The sequence below is a fragment of the Peromyscus eremicus genome, chromosome 22, assembly GCF_949786415.1.
Source record: "Peromyscus eremicus chromosome 22, PerEre_H2_v1, whole genome shotgun sequence".
Lineage (NCBI taxonomy): Eukaryota > Metazoa > Chordata > Mammalia > Rodentia > Cricetidae > Peromyscus > Peromyscus eremicus.
The window spans coordinates 28,678,720-28,693,558 of NC_081437.1; the positions used below are offsets into that span (position 1 = coordinate 28,678,720).

At 43.4% G+C, this 14,839-nt stretch overlaps 1 protein-coding gene across 8 annotated transcripts in view; it reads left to right on the forward strand.

Moving 5' to 3' along the window:
- Positions 1 to 2,173: 2,173 nt before the first annotated feature.
- Pum2 (pumilio RNA binding family member 2) overlaps positions 2,174 to 14,839 on the forward strand; it is an 82,016-nt gene continuing 69,350 nt past the window's right edge. For 2 of the 8 annotated variants that reach the window (XM_059248618.1, XM_059248621.1), the window contains exon 1: positions 2,174 to 2,238. The gene's annotated coding sequence lies outside the window, so the exon portion shown is untranslated. Of the gene's footprint in view, positions 2,239 to 2,680; positions 2,693 to 14,839 lie in introns of those variants that run through there. The other 6 variants (XM_059248620.1, XM_059248623.1, XM_059248624.1 and 3 more) reach the window with 4 other exon arrangements.

The window sequence follows — 14,839 nt, forward strand, 5'->3', positions numbered from 1 at the left end:
GTGATGGATGGCAGTGAGAAGAACTTATTGCACCGAGTGAGACCAACGACGGGAAGGCTACCTGTCAAGTGGGGCTTGTATTAGTGCAGAGACTGTCTGCAGCAGTATTTGGGAAATTAAAAATCTGCAAGGCTTGGCGATTTAGTTTATGTGGGGAGTGGGGAAAGGAGGAAAAGGAGAAGTCATTTGGGAGTGGATTGGTGACAAAATTGCTAACTGGAGACAAAGTAAGGGTCCAGGATAGGGTACAGATAGGACTTCAGTTCTTAGCATGTTTGTAGATAAGACTGATACTCAAGTGGAAGCCTGGAACTTGGGCAGGAGAAGACTTATATGGTGCTGAGGTTTGGATATGTCTCCAAATGCTTATGGGTTGAAATGTTTGTTTGTTTGTTTATACAGGGTTTCTTTGTGTCGCCTTGGCTGTCCTGGAACTCACTCTATAGACCAGACTGGCCTCGATGGGTTGGAATCTTAAACCCAGTACAGCCAGGCGGTGGTGGCACACTCCTTTAATCCCAGCACTGGGAGGCAGAGCCAGGCGGATCTCTGTGAGTTCGAGGCCAGCCTGGTTTACAGAGTGAGATCCAAGACAGGCTCCAAAAGCTACAGAGAGAAACCCTGTCTCAAAACAAAACAAAACAACAACAACAAAAAGCAAAACACAAAACCAGTACAACAGTGTTGGGAAGTGGGAACCTAAAAGAGGTGGGATTAGGGACCTGGGGAGATGGCCACTCTGCCTCGCGAGTGCTGGGATTAAAGGCGTGCGCCACCACCGCCCGGCAAGGGAGTATGTTATCTTGAGAGTGGGTTATAAAAGGAAGCTCAGCCCTTCCTCTCCTGTTCTATTATCCTTTTGCACATCGCCATGGGATTACACAGCACCAAGGATCTTGCCAGAGAGTGGCAATTTAGCATTGGACTTACTTCCTAGTCTGCAAAAGCTTACGAAACAAATTTCTTTATAAATTACTTGATTTGGTATTCTGTCAAAGCAACACAACTTAAGATAAGTTTTAACGTCAGTCCGTTTTTATAATGATAAAAATCCAAAGAGCTCCTGTGTTTAACAGGCACTAGGAGACATCACATGAACAAAACACACAGTCTCTGGCCTGCAGGAGCTCACAGCTGCCCAGAGAAGACATATTAAAATTGGGCAATTCCGGCCGGGCGGTGGTGTCGCACGCCTTTAATCCCAGCACTCGCGAGGCAGAGCCAGGCGGATCTCTGTGAGTTCGAGGCCAGCCTGGTCTCCAAAGCGAGTTCCAGGAAAGGCGCAAAGCTACACAGAAAAACCCTGTCTCGAAAAACCAACCAACCAAACAACAACAACAAAAAAAATTGGGCAATTCCAAGGCCCTGGATATTTATGAAGTACAGAAATGTCAAAACCAGTGGTAAGCCGTTAAGAACTAGTCCCACACGTGCCCATGCTCTCCAAGAGAGCTGTGACAGGGAGGGGTCCCAATGACTGTGACCAAATCTTTGGAGTCATTGCTATTCTCTGCAGATTTCAAGGAAGCCATGCCTCCCCAGGGCTGGTCTGGAGTCTGTCAACTGGTGACAAGAAAACATTTAGTCTGCTACTTAGAGCAAGTTAGTTTCCTTTGTGCTTTCACAGTATCCGGGTCTCATCATTTGCTGGGGAGTCAGCAACACTTGCCCACTGAGAAGTCTCTAGGAGACTAGACAGTAGACAGGCATTTGCGGGGGGTGGGGGGTGCCGTTTTTTCACTCCTAAATCAGCAACATCTGGATTAAAAATGGAGCTAAACGGTGGACGGCAGCGAAGCGGGAGACGGACCCCAAGTTTGGGGGCGTGGGCAGCAGGACTTGCTCGCACAAGGCAGTCTTGAGGGGAGAACAATGAGATCTCCGGGAGGAAGAGGAGGGTGAATACATCTAGCCTCAAACAGAAAAGTCAGGGGGCGGGGGGGGGGGGGGGGGGTTGGGGGTTGCAAGCACCAGACGAGGCGTGCATCCGCCCCCGGGAGCAGAGCTCCACCGGGCGAGCGCGAAGCCCAAGCCCTTGAACCCACAGTGTATTTAAAAAAAAAAGGCCGGGGACAGAAGTGCAACGCCCGATGGCGGCCGCACGCGCAGGAAGAGCGCCGCGCCAGTGCGCAGGCGCGCGCGGGGGCGGGGGGGGGGGGGGGCCTGGGCCGGCCGAGCGCCGGGGCGCGCGGGAGAAGCTACGCACATCACGGAGAGGAGAAAGGCGCCGCGTCTGGGGTGAGCGCCGCGGCCCCCGCCCCTCCCCGCCCCCCCCACTCCTCTTTTCTCCCGCCGTGCTTTGCGCGCGGCCGGTGGGCGGGGGAGGGAGGGGAGGGGAGGGGAGGGGAGGGGAGGCGGCGGCGGCAGCCATGTTGTTGTGAGTCTCTGTGCCTCACCCTCGGTCCTTCGGTGGTTCGGAGGAGGAGGAGGAGGAGGAGGAGGAGGAGGAGGAGGAGGAGGAGGAGGGGGGAGGAGAAGAAGAAGAAGGAGGTGGGGTGGGGGGGAGGGAGGTAGGAGGAGAAAGAAGACGTCGCCGCCACCGGAGGCGGAGGGGGGGAAGGACGGACGGACGGACGGACGCACGCACGGCCGACCGACCGACCGGGAGCGTCGCCGCCGGTGCCCAACGGTCGGTGTCCCCGGCTGAGGCAGCGCGGCCGCAGCAGCAGCAGCAGCAGCAGCCGCCCCCCTTGTAAGTCCGCCCGTTTGCTTCGCTCCGTCTCTCGTCCGTGGGCGCCGCCGCGGGGGCCGCCCGGCTCCGGGCTTTGTGTGCGTGTGTATGGGGGGCGGCCTCCACGGGACTAGGCCTCGGGGCGGGGGAACCAGGCCCCGGGCCCGGGCGGCTGTGCAGCGGCAGCGGCGGCGGCTCTGCGGCCTTTGGGCCCCGCTCGCACAATGCCGGGGGAGGGGAGCCGGAAGGGGGTGTGCGCCGGCGGCGGGGGAGGGAGGCGGGGGGGGGGGAGAACGAGCAGCTCGCCGCTTTCCCGCTTCCTTCCCGCGCCCTGCGTCTGCCTGCCTGCCTGGCTGCCTGCCTGGCCGGCCCCGGCCCGGACCCGCTTCCCTCGCCGGCCCTACGTAGGGACCAAAGGGGGGGGGGGGGGAAAGCCGTATGCCTTCCAGCCTCGAGCCAGCCCCTGGCTTCCCCGCAGTCTGGAAGGAGCAGCACGGTGCAGCCGAGAGAGAAAAAACGTGCGAGTTGGAAGTGGGTGCAGCGGGAAGGAGGGGTTTTATGGAAACGGGTATGGGGAGTGGGGTGGGGTGGGGTGGGGTGGGTGGGTGGGTAGGGGTGGGTGGCGGGGGTCGGGGTGGGTGGCGGGGGTCGGGGGTCGGGGGTGGAGGGTGTTCCTCGGGGCCCTGCGAGCGTCCAGGGAAACCTTGGCAAACGGATGTGGATGTGATAGAAAAGGAGGACTCGGGCGGGATTCGACCTGTTCAGGTGCCTTAAGTGAGGAACGTGGTGTTTTGTGTTTTTTTTTTTTTTTTGTTTTGTTTTGTTTTTCGTTGTTGTTAGAGGAACATCTTTCGATGCTCGGAAGAAGGTGTAACTTTCAAGCCGAAGGCCGAAGGGGCGACTTGAAAGATTTGAGCCCTAGTTGGGCGTGTGAATACGGTCCGATTTGGGGGAGGAAATAAACTGTGCCTAGTTGGTGCCCAGACACGTGTAAAGTTAGTGCTTCTTTCCAGGAACACAGCTACAGAAACCCTGCTTTTCTTCACTCAGCCTTTCATCCTGTAACACGTTTGAACTTTTGGGGAAAGGGAATGGATTGCGGACATTTTATGTGCAAGAAGACAAAATGCCTTGACAGTTCCTTCGGGTTCTAAGAAATCTGGAGGCAGAGGTTTTCTGTGAGGGTTTTTTTTTTTTTTTTTGGGGGGGGGTGCTTTTAAATGCTTAACAGGATCTAATGCCTGGAAAGGATACAGTGTGTCACGAAAGCACTTCTAAGGAGTTACCTTGGCATGTTAAAAGCTTGTTCATGGCTTAGATTCGTGACTCCTCACCATGTGACCGAGTGAATTGGAGGATGATATAGGATATTCTGGCCAGGAATCCTGTTTAAAAATACAAAGATGGATATTTTTAATTGGTTAATAATAAGGCTCTTGCTAGTCTAATATCTTGCTTTTTATAAATGAGTTGTGTCATGTGAACAGTCAAATAGTTGACGGCATTTTTTTTTTTCAAGAATGTCTTTAAAATTAATTTTCGGGAAATTAAGTTTTGTAGTGCTGTCTTGGTGTTTTGGAGCACAGCTCTTCCACACGAAAAAGTTAGAAAAACTTTTTGTTTTTCAGAAACTTGCTACAGTCTTCAGGGTTTTTGTTTTATTTTTCTTATTTTATGTCCCAGTCTAGCTGCTTTACCTTAAGTGGGTTTGCCGGGAGCACTTTCAGCATTTTTAGACAAATCTAAGCTGTTCAGTTTTGAATGAAATTTCTTTGTCTTGAGTCCAAAGTTCCTTTAGGAGGGTCAGTATTTACTAAGATTTTAAAGTAACTTTTTCTTAAAAATTGTATTACATTTTTACAGAACTTTCTGCCCATGTATTTGTGTTTGTGGCGTGTCTATGGAGGTCAGAGGACAGATGGTGGGTATCAGTTCTCTCCTCCCACCATGTGGATCCTAGGGATGGAACTCCAGTTGTTAGGCTGGAAGCAGGCCTCTACTTTAAAGTAACTTCTTAGTAAGAGTACAAAAAACGGTGATTTTTTTTCCCTTCTTTTGAACCTTTTATACTTGGTTATTAATCTTTATAGTGTTGAGGTAATTTGTCTTTTAAGTATGTATTTACCCAAGTTATCAGAAATACTAAGCGATTTAGGCCAAGTGTGACATCCAGAACCAATATTCTCGTCAACCAAGACTGCCTGTGTGTGTGTGTGTGTGTGTGTGTGTGTATGTGTGTATACACATACTTGTGTAGACAGTAGTGTTGTTGGAATTTAGGACCTTGTGCATACAAAGGTGAGTGCTCTACCACCCAGGTACATAGCCTGCCTCCTTTTTATGTATGCTGAGTGTAGTAGTTTGAAATGGAAGTTGGTTCATGTATCTTGTCCACAACATCTTCATGGCTCCCAATTTAGAATTTCATTGGGTTTCTAAAATGGAAGTATCTTGTATTTTTCGTATTTGTAAAGCCTATATTTATCTGAAATACAGTATTTGAATACTCAAATCTCACATGCTTTGTCTGACTTGACAATCATTCACAGCTTGAGACCGTTTTACTAACAGGTTAATAAGATTGCACTTGCAGGTGGGTAAATTCGCTTGCGACATTAAATAGATATCTTATTTCATATTTTTAAGAAGGCATAAAAACTGTCTGGCTTACACTTACTGTCTTTTCTCCTTGTTTGTCTATTAGGTGAATTGTAAGAGGGAATTAAAAACAGTGCTGAAACCATTCCTTTTTCCTGAGTGCCCGCCTCCCTGCTGAGAATGTGTTCTACCTCATGAGACCAACCAGGATAGACAGCTTCTTTCTATAGCAGAGGACAATGGTTGTCTACTGTCTAGTAGTTGTCCAATGCTGCCTGTGTGTTGGGTTAACTACGCCTTCCAGTGTAGCTTTATCAGTAATATTGTTGAATTACTATCAGTCTACCTTGCCTTAGTTCAGTAGGTTCTGAATTCTGGTGCTGTAGAAAAATGTTGAAACTATAATGGTCTGATAGTGCTATTTATATTGACAAGTCAATTTTTCAAAAATTATTTTGCTTTGTGGTTGAAATGTGAACTTAGACATATTTTCAAACCTTTCTAGTACGTGGAACACTAGAATTATATAGGTAGGTGCATGGTGCTTTTTCTTAATTTTTCAGAAAATAGTATATATTTAAAGATGAGGTGATACTTTTTCTTTCAGTAATTCAAGAGATTGAACTTATTTATAAATGAGAATTTAGGATTTGCTTAGTTAACATGTATCACCTTGTAGAGAGTCACTTTAAATTTTAACAGAATTCTAGACACTTGACTTCATTGACTTTTTTACTAATTTTTTTTTCTTCATTGACTTTTTAAATGAGTAGTTTTTTTGTTTGTTTTTGGATGCTTGCCTGACTCCTTTTTTGAGTCTAAAGTGGCTTAAGAAATTAAAAGTGATTGGATTTTCAAGAATGTTGACAAAAGGATTTTGTTTTTGTTTTTTTTTAGTTAGCCCCATTCTGCAAGTTTAGCTACTGTAGTCTCAATCCATGTCACTTATTTTCACTTTTCTTCTATTCTTTTGTGGAGGGATAAAAGACTTGAGTACTGAGAAACATCCAGATGTGTCCACCTGATGTGTCTGTCACACTAGCTGCCAACTACAGAAAAGTCAAGTAATTTCAAATGCGAAAAGGTGTCAATATGTTTTAATTAACTGCAAGCGGGACAGGAAGAAACAAGATCATTATCACCTACTTTCTGACAAAGTATGTGCTTGGGCTCTACACTGATCCCCCCACATTTGTTTCCTGGAAAGGATTTAGTGCACTTGACCAGGTTCTGATACACTACAAGACCATCTACTCAGCACTGCCTATCTATCAGACATGTCCAACTCTTGGCCCATCGCTGCATGCCATTAAGAATAGCTGGATGCAGCTGAACGTAATGTGTGGTTCTCAAGTATGAAATTCATAGATAACAGTGTTGTGTCATAGTGTCAAAAGTTTGGATATCCTTGGAATAAAAACCTTTAACTGACTGCCAACAAATATAATGTAGTGGGATTGGGAAAGTAGGAGAGTATTATTTCTGTATTTATAGTCCTTAAGAAAAGCCTGATTTCTGTTGTAGTAGTTGACTTGCCAAGAGTAGGAAGTTCTTTTTTTCTTTGTCTGTATGCTAGAGTTTTTGAGCACAGGAATGAATGTGTCACAGTACATGTGTGGAGATCAGAGGATAACATTGGGTATGAGTCCTTCCACCTTTTTGCGATTGGGGTCTATTGTTTGGCATTGCATACAACATGCTTGCTGGAGTTTTAGGGGTTTCTCTTGTTTCCATCTCCCACCCACCATAGGACCATTGGGGATCTGAACTCAGGTCCTTACTCTTAAGTGCTTTACTGACATCTTGTTATTCCTTTGGCACCATTTCCGAAAGACTTACTAGGGATAAGTGAGTCTTAACTAAAGTACAGTTGGTTTTATTCAGACAATACAGCTAAGTGAAATAGAGAGGCAGAGTGAATCTATGTATAGCCCTGTAACAGGCAGTCAAAGTTGTAAGTAGAGAAACAATAGACTGAATTATATATGATTTTTGTTAACTATCAAATTAATTGCACCAGGTAGTGATGGCGAGTGCCTTTAATCCTAGCGCTAGAGAGGCAGAGGCAGGTGTTACCTCAGGGTTTAAGACCAGCCTGGTCTACAGGGCAAGTTCCAGGACAGCCAGGGCTACACAGAGGAACCCTCCCTGTCTCAAAAAAAAAAAAAAATTAGATACAGTAGGAGCTACTTGAACTTCTCCATACTATTTTACCTGTACTTTTTGTTGTTGTTTTGTTTGAGACAGGGTTTCGAGACAGCCTTGGCTATCATGGAACTTACTTTGTAGACCAGGCTGGCCTCTATCTCAGAGATCTACCTGCCTCTGCCTCTGAGTGCTGGGATTAAAGGCACGTGCCACCACCGACTTTTATCTGTACTTTTGAGATTAAATAGAATACATTTCTGTAGTAAAATCTAGGTTTTTCCTACAGACGTTTTCTTGTATTTGGGGGGTGGATGGGGTGGAGTGGGGTAGAAAGTAAGGGTAGGACTTTAGCACTAGGTTGGTCTGGAACCTCCAGAGAGTATGACTTTGAACTTAAAACCATGCCTCTGTCTAGTAAGTGTGGGATTACAGGTAAACTGCTATGCCTGGTTTGGACCTTTTGATTGAAGCACAATTGTAATTGATTTTCAAAGAATGAAGACTAAGTGCTTTAATTTTAAATTCTGTGCCTTCTACACCAGCAAAAAAGGAGTATTAACATGATTTTTAAATGTTCTTATTAATAAAATCTCAGGGCCACATAGTGGGGTGATAGCTGAGAGATGAGAGAGATGAATAAGCCACAGCTAACCTCACCTCGCCAACTTCTCAGCCGATCCTCTGAGAAGCCTCTGAGTCCTCATCCGAGTGGATCTCAGCTGATCTGCCACTAAAAGCTTAAAAGGCCTCTAGTTCCTGGTCCTAACGCCTTATATACCTTTCTGCTTCCTGCCATCACTTCCTGGGATTAAAGGCTTATGTCACCATGCCTGCCTGTTTGCAGTGTGGCCTTGAACTCAGAGATCCGCCTCTGTATCTCTGCCTCCAGAAGGCTAGGATTAAAATTAAAATTTATCGTTACCTAAAAGACTCCTTTTATCCAATTCAAAGATTTGTACAAACCATATATTTTATACTATTTCATGAACCATAATAACATTTAGAGCTTTTAACTGTTACAAAGTCGTTATAAAGTTATAAACCTTTATAATGCTGAATCAATATTTTATTTAGCCTATATGGAAAAGTTAGTATACATATAAAAACATTAATTTTTCTTTGAAGTTGTCTTGACTAGATATATTATTGGGGTTTCTGTGTTAACATTTACATAAAACGTTATGATAGGAGATAGAGAGCTGGCTTAGTCAAGTGCCTGGTCTATAGGCATGAAGATCTGACTTTGGATTACTGGACAGCCCACATAAAAAGCCAGGCGTGGTCATGTATGTCTATAACTCCAGTTCTGGGGGTGGGTGAAAACAAGCTGATTGCTGAAATTCATTGATGAACTTCAAGTTCAGCTCTTTTCTTGTCTCAGTACATAAAGCTGGAATGCCAAGATACCTAATATCTGCCTCTGGCCTACTAACAAGTACATACAGCCCCCATACACCACAGTACATAGACCGAAAAGGCTGTGGTGGTATTGGGTTAAAGTCTATAGGATTCTCAGCCTTCAGTGGGTGAACCACATTGACTGAGATTAAGCATGTGCTCAGAGCTTAGAAAAGTTACTGAGTGTTGGAGAACAATGTGCATTAAACGTATTGAACAGGGAACTTATTTCAAAGAAGAGAGTAAGTAAATAATCTTTTTGAGCCTGGTGGTGTAACTTATGCCTGTAAGCCCAGCACTTTGAAAGTGGAGGCAGGAAGATCAGGAGTTCAGGGTCATTATTGCCTACTAGTGAATTTGAAACCATCCTGGGTTTCCTGAAACCCTGTTTTGCCCCATCCCCCCAAAGATACACAATGAAAGTTTGGAAAGAAAAATTTTTAAACTGCGTATTTGATGTTTTTCTTGATATAATGGATGTTGTATTAGTACAATAACTTGAATTTTAATGTTTTTTTAAAAGTCAGTGGCCTTTTGTTACTGTTAAACCATTTTTTTTTCTATTGAGTTTGGGTTGTTCGGTTAAGCACTACTGGGTAAATAGTTCTGTTCTATTAATGCTGCTGTTTGTATGAGGTAAATTCCCAGAAGAGAAGCTTAGGTCTGAGGATTTTTGTATTGATTTTTAAACAAAATGGCTCATTGAGGTAGGCAATTAATACTCTAGGAAGCACATGTGTTTCAGTTTTGTGGATTTATGTATTCTGGGTCTTTTGATTTGTGTTTCTTTTTGTTGTTGTTTGTTTTGTTTTGAGGCAGAGTTTCTCTTTATCCCTCGCTGTTTTGGAACTTGCTCTGTAGACCAGGCTGCCTCTGCCTCCCAACCACTGTGATTAAAGGCATGTAGCATCGCTGCCCGGCTATGTTTGGGACTAAAACAACTTTAATTGGAAACCTAGGCTGTTTGATTCCTTCCCTCTTGAAGGATTTGCACATAAAGAGAGAACTGGTAGATAAGATGCTGTCCAGGTAACTTTTTTTTTTTCTATTATCAGCTTAATACAGTATAAATTTTTATCCTAATAGTGAAATGTTTCATTGAGGCTTACCCAGTAATTGAGTAAAACCAAAACTTATTATAAGCCACAGTCATCTTAGGCTCCCCCCTGCTAGGTAACCTCCCTGGTTCTGTGGGTTACAGTCTGATTGTTCTTTGCTTTATATCTAGTATCCACTTATGAGTGAGTACATACCATGTTTGTCCTTCTGGGTTTGGGTTACCTCACTCAGGATGATATTTTCTAGTTTCATCCATTTGTCTGCAAATTTAATTTCATACTGTCATTGTTTTTCTCTGCTGAGTAGTACTCCATTGTGTATATGTACCACATTTTCTTAATCTGTTCTTCAGTTGATGGGCATCTAGGTTGTTTCCAGGTTTTGGCTATTACAAATAGTGCTGCTATGAACATAGGTGAGCGTGTATCTTTGTGGTATGATTGAGCATTCCTTGGGTATATGCCCAAGAGTGGTATGGCTGGGTCTTGAGGTGGATCGATTCCCAATTTTCTGAGAATCCGCCATACTGATTTCCACAGTGGTTGCACAAGTTTGCATTCCCACCAACAGTGGAGGAGTGTTCCCTTTGCTCCGCATCCTCTCCAACATTGACTGTCATTAGTGTTTTTGATCATAGTCATTCTGACAGGTGTAAGGTGGTATCTCAGAGTCGTTTTTGATTTGCATTTCTCTGATGATTAAGGAATGTTGAGCATTTCTTTAAATGTCTTTCAGCCATTTGTGATTCTTTTGAGAATTCTGTTTAGCTCTTCAGCCCATTTTTTTAATTGGATTGTTCAGTATTTGATGTCTAGTTTCTTGAGTTCTTGATTTTTGACAAAGAAGCCAAAACTATACAATGGAAAAAAGAAAGTATCTTCAGCAAGTTTTGTGCTGGCATAACTGGATGTCAATATGTAAAAGATTACAAATAGATCCATATCTGTCACTGTGGACAAAACTCAAGTCCAAGTGGATCAAAGACCTCAACATAAATACAGTTACACTAAACTTAGTAGAAGAGAAAGTAGGAAGTACTCTTGAACGCATTAGCACTGGAGATCACTGTAACACCAGCAGCACAGACACTGAGCACAACAGTTAATAAATGGGACCTCTTGAAACTGAGAAGCTTTTGTAGGGCAAAAGACACGGTCAGTAAGACAAAACTACAGCCTACAGAATGGGAAAAGACCTTCACCAACCCCACATCTGACAGAGGACTGATCTTCAGGTGACTTTTACAGTATAAGCTAAAGAAAGATAAGGACAAAGATCTTTTTAAGAGTCAGAGTCAGGGGGCTGGAGAGATGGCTCAGAGGTCAAGAGCACTGCTTGCTCTTCCAAAGGTCCTGAGTTCAATTCCCAGCAACCACATGGTGGCTTACGACCATCTGTAATGAGATCTGGTGCCCTCTTCTGGCCTGCAGAGATACGTGCAGACAGAACACTGTGTACATAATAAATAAATAAATCTTAAAGAGTCAGAGTCAGATAGTTACCAACTTTGTTAGCATTCCATAGCTGTGCTAAATTAATGGAAAGATTTATGTACTTTCAGAGGTGTTTTATTCCGTGATGGGTTGTTTCTTTATCTCTGGGCCTGTGGAGAGGCAGCAACTTCATGGTAGAGGAATGCCATTGAACTGGCAACTTAGGAAGCTGAGCAGAATGGAGAGGGAAGGGACAGGAGAGGAAGTAAGTTCTTTAAAAGGCACTTTTTGAGCTGCGTACTTTTCCCATTAGGGTCCACATTTCTAATGTTCTCAAAATACTTCATACTGATTGAGGAAATTATTAAATGGACTTAACTTTGAGAAAAGTCATCTTTACAAGCTGCATTATTTATTTATTTGTTTATTTTTGTTTTTCGAGACAGGGTTTCTCTCTGTAGCTTTGGCACCTTCCCTGGAACTCACTCTGTAGCCTAGGCTGGCCTCGAACTCACGGAGATCCGCCTGGCTCTGCCTCCTGAGCGATAGGATTAAAGGCATGCGCTACCACCGCCCAGCCATACTGTAAAAGTCACCTGGAGATCAGTCCTCTGTCAGATGTGGCGTTGGTGAAGGTCTTTTCCCATTCTATAGGCTGTAGTTTTGTCTTACTGCCCTACAAAAGCTTGCATCTTATAAGTATTCTGTTTAAGAAAAAAGATTGTTCCGCTTTTAGAACTTTTAGCAGTGTCACACCTAATAAAATTTGTTTTCTCAAAGGAAGCATTTTGTATTTGGTTGGCTTGACTTGTTGCTAGCCAGCTTTTCTTGTGTCTACCTTTTGCTTCTGGGCTTTTACTTTTCTCTTACTTCCGTATATCTTACTTCCACTCTTACTCCGTGACTGGGTGGATGGCTGGCCCCTGGTGTCCTCCTCTCCTTGTTCTGTTGCTCATTCTTCTGCTCTTTTTCTCCTTCCATTTATCCTCTCTGCCTGCCAGCCCCAACCTGTCTCTCCTAGCTAGCTATTGGCTGTTAACCTCTTTATTAGACCATCGGGTGTTTTAGACAGGCAAAGTAACAGAGCTTCACAGAGTTCCACAAATGTTCCACAACATAAAATGAATGTAACACATTTTAAAATAGTATTCTACAACAACACAGTTCTTGTGATATTAAAGCCTTAGGTCTACATAATAGTTGATTTCTCACCTCCCACTTTATAATTTTTGTTTTGTGGATGTATTAGTGAAATCAATTTCTCCCTTACCCTTATATTCTGAATTTGTTAGTTACTTTCTTAAAGTTTAGGTTTGGGGCTGTTTTCTTTTAGGAATGATCCTTTATAAGGGGTAGCACTATTTCATACTACATTAATTATACTATGAGGCATATGTCTTGTTCTGCTTTTGGGGTGATGAAGTTTTAATTTATTTTTAAACATTTGCTTTGGTGTGCATGCATACTTGCCATAGAGAGTCTGTGGAGGTTAGGGTACAACTTGTAGGAATTGATGCCCCTCTTCCACCGTGTGGGTCCTGAGGATCTTGAACTCAGGTTATCAGGCTTGGTAGTAGGTTCCTTTTCTGAGCGATTATGCCAGCCTGGTGCTGAGATGTTAAATTAGAAAATAACATAAGCTTAGAAATACTGCTTTTTCCCCCCCTTGGTGGAATAACATATCTTTTCCACTTGTACCTTTGACATGATTTCAACCACTTTTTTGTGATATTGTAATAATTGTCTAAAGCAGGTCATTTTTATTGCCATCTAAATTACCTGACTTCACAGGTTATCACATTGGAAGCTAGCATTGATTGAAGTATGTTGATCTCTGTAGTATTTTTTTCCAAAATAAATCAGTTTCATAAGCACTATTTTGTTTCTCAAATAAAACAATTGAAAGAATGAATGTCTTATAATATGAAAGACTAATGACAAATACAATTCTTGGGTTTTTTTTTTAAGGGAGTTTAATGGGAAGCCTTATTTGCATTTATGGAAATGTATAGTTTATTTTGCCTTCTTGAGGGTTTGAGCTCTGAGATTTAATCTTCAAGGAGCTAAACCATTTTTATGTAGAAACATTTGATAGGTTTTTATTCAGTGGCAGTGGTGGACTGGAATAAAAACATTTAATTAGATGATTGGTGCTAATACCATTTTTGAAGGAGATTTGTGGTTTCTGGTCAGTAAAATGCAAGTAATGTTGCAGGTCTTCACATTTACTCTTTGTTCATTCGGCATTCTTTAACTCCCAAGTAGATGCAGCACACTTTACGTTGCTTGTATTTCAGTATATTTAGATGCAGTAATACTTAGGCAGTGTTACACTGGTTCACTCCTGTTGCACACTGCACAGATTCATAGTTTGTAGTCATTTAGACTAGGAAACTATCTGATGTTTACAACTGAGTCACCCAGCAAATATTAGGTAGGGTAGGTCCTGGTGGAATCTCCGTCACAAAGTGTAGTGCAGGGTTATCACAGTCTTCCTGCATTTTTATTTTATGTTTTACCTTTAAAGAAGCTTACAAAAACGTGTTTGTGTGGGTAGGTGCACATGTTACACACCTGTGGAAGTCAGACAATTTGGGAGTCATTTATCCTTCTACCATTTAGGTTCTGGAGAGCCTTGGCAGCAAAATATCCTTACCCTCTGAACCATTTTCCTGGCCATTGTTTTTGGTGGTGAGTTAAGACAAAGCCTTAGGTAGCCCAGCCAGCCCTTGAACTGGTTGTGTAGCCAAGAATGATGACCTTGAATTCCTGATGCTTGTGCTTAAGTGCTGGGATTAGAGGCATATACCCTCTGACAAGCCCAGCTTCAAAAAGGAAACTTTTAAAAGACAAATCTCTGGGGGCTGGAGAGTTGATGGCTTAGCAGTTAAGATCACTTGACTGCTCTTACAGGTCTGGAGTTCAATTCCCATCAACCACACATGGTGACTCAACCATCTGTAGTGGGATCTGATTTCCTCTTGTGGTGTGCATGAAGACAGGGCACTCATACATAAATACATGAAAAAAGATAAGGTCTCACCGTGTATCCAGGTTAGCCTGGGACCCATCATGTAATCCTTGTTGGTCCTTGTCTTGGAAGCCCTCCTGCTTCAGCCTCCCAGGTGTTGGGATTATAGACATCCACCACCTTTTGTGATCTTTATTTTTCTTCCCACTTTTCCCCCCTCTCTGTCCCTTTAGGTTAGAAATTCTTTTATCTGTTTTCAAGTTTTACTGACCCTTCTGTTACATAATCTGTTAGTAATTGACATTGAAAGAGTTATTTTTCAATTCTAGTATTTCCATTTGGTTGTTTTTCTAGTTTCTCTTAACTGTTGAAATTTTGTATTAGTTTTATTATCTGTTTCTTTTTCAGTCCTTTGATAAAAAAGCAACTTCAAGGAGAAAGGTTCTGTCCCCCCCCACCCCCTAAACAGGGTTTCTCTGTGTAGCCCTGGCTGTCCTGGAACTTACTGTGTAGACCAGGTTGGCCTTGAACTCAGAGATCTGCCTGCCAAGTGCTAGGATC